This window comes from Marmota marmota, unplaced genomic scaffold, assembly GCF_001458135.2.
Source record: "Marmota marmota marmota unplaced genomic scaffold, marMar, whole genome shotgun sequence".
NCBI lineage: Eukaryota > Metazoa > Chordata > Mammalia > Rodentia > Sciuridae > Marmota > Marmota marmota.
In genome coordinates, this window is record NW_026000075.1 from 6875527 (window position 1) to 6877793 (window position 2267).

General features: G+C 46.2%; 1 pseudogene; it reads left to right on the forward strand.

Moving 5' to 3' along the window:
• The first annotated feature begins 177 nt into the window (after positions 1 to 177).
• On the forward strand, positions 178 to 1335 carry LOC107149521 (annotated as a pseudogene).
• The last annotated feature ends 932 nt before the right edge of the window (positions 1336 to 2267 follow it).

Sequence of the window (2267 nt, forward strand, 5' to 3'; positions counted from 1 at the left end):
AAGGAGGAGGAGGAGGAGGAGGAGGAGAAGAAGAAGAAAGAAATACAGTCATGTGTTTATTTCTATCTGCTGAAACAGATGCCCAAATGAAAGCACTTGGAAATGTAAGGTCTCACAACTAAAAAAGACTGTGGTAGGCAGAGCCAAGGACCCAGGCTGTGCTGCCTGTGACCCCTTCCACCTCGTCTTTGGAACCTGAGCCCAAGATCATGCCACAGGAAGAGTGATCTCTTCCCTGTTTTCACAATGGAAGACTCGGGAAAGACTTTTGGCTCTGAGGAGGAAGAAGCAAGGTACTAGAAAGATTTGGCAATGACCTACAAGCAGAAGGTAGAGACTACACAGGAAGAACTTGGAGAATTTCAAGAGGGAAATCAAAAATAAGAACCCAATTGGAGAGGCAGCTTCACAGAACAAAACCAGGAACAGAGAACTTTTGTCAGAAACAACTGCCTTGGTTTTGAGCTGGAAACCATTAAGGAGAAGTTTGAGAAGCAGCATTTTGAAGGCTACTGACACATCACACCTTAGAGAATGACCAAATTCATTAAAGATCAGTTGCAGAAATACATCGGGGAGCTGGAGCAAGCAAAGGATGGCTTGGAAAGAGCAAAACGAGCCAGGATCTTGTCTCTGGAAGACGTTGAGCAGCTCTTGAATGGAGCCATTGAAAGAAATACCTTTCTGGAAAGTGAACTTGATGAAAAGGAGAAATTCCTAGAATCCATTCAGCAACTAAAGGAGGAAGCTAGAGATTCGCAGTTGGAATTGCAGCAGAAGCAGGAGAAGCCCAGGACGCCCATGACTATTCCATAGAACCTGAAAGGACAGGCACAGCTGTGCAGGCCACCGGCTCTGTGCCATCCACTCCCATAGTGCATCTAGAATCCAGCTGTGGCTGGTACACACCAGGGACATTCAGATATGTCTGGATAGCTCCAACAGTGGGACCCCTTGAGGGCTGCAGCCTGGATTTCAGCTCTCAACATTGTCGGGGACTTGCTTCAGAAAGTAGTTGCACTGGAATCCAAACACACATCCTGACAGAACTCCATGTATGATCAGTTCCCAAACCTGACAGGCAGCCCTGTCTCCAGGCAGAGGAGCAAGGTCAGAGACAGCAGAGACAGACCCACAAGCAACATCCCTGTACCTTGGGTGATAAAGAGTTGGGATAATGCCTGGAATTCGGAAGCCGCCCTCAGGCTCTCCCACCACAGCCTCCCTCCCCAGAGGTGGTCAAGCCCAAGCTGTGGCTTTAGGAGCCCCCCAGTTGGAGCCTCTCGGTGGTCGCATCCCCTTCTCTCTGCTTCACACCAGGCTTTTGGTTTTTAAGTTAGTTTGAAAAATAAGAGCCAGAAGTCACCATAGTTTGCTTTGTGCTGTGCGGCCCAAACCAAGGACTATCACCTGGGGCCCTGATGTTGTCCCCAGGAAATGTCTCTGTCCTTGGTTTCCCCATTAGTGTTTGGGTCTCAGAGGCAGGGACAAAGTGGGGGCCGGGGAAGCATGAAAGCGTGGGTAGTGTGAGTGAGGAGGCTGCCACAGGGTTGGGCACCTGAGTCCCTGTGGCCCTGAAAGGTGCTTCTCATGTGGAGGATCTGAGCTCATCTCCAGCTCACTTGCCCCACCCCCTCTCTTCTGGAGCTGTCTTCATGAACAGAGACCCTCCCTGTGCTTTGCTGTACTCTGAAGTCACATTCAGTAGTGGAGAATGGAAGACAGGTGTGCCTTTTCAAAACCATGGTCCTGTACCTACTTCTCAGACTTCAACCTGCCTCTCATTGAGGTTTTCAGACACATCTTTGACTTTCAGTCATCCTCAGGCCAGGTCGAACTTTTCAATAGCTGCCTAAGTTTGGAGAATTCAGCTGCAGTGCTGGAATTTGTCCCCCTAAAACATCCTAACTTGTATCGGTAAAAGATGGACTTTTATTTTTTAAAAGAAGACATGAATGTTGTGACTCTACTTTGTGTACAACCAGAGACATGAACAATTGTGCTCTATATGTGTACTATGAATTGAAATGCATTCTGCTATCATGTATAACAAATTAGAATTAATAAGTAAATTAAAAAAAATCAAGGGGGAGCACATTTTTTTTTAGGCTGCAGTAAACTGGAAGAAAAAAAGGAGTAGGAGAAATCCCATTAAATATTAAAAAAAATTTGCAACAAATCTAGTTGAGATAGAATGTTATATTATGACCATGGGTTTTAGAATTAGAAAAAAATCTTGTTTGGGATTCTAGCTCTGCTGTTGATTC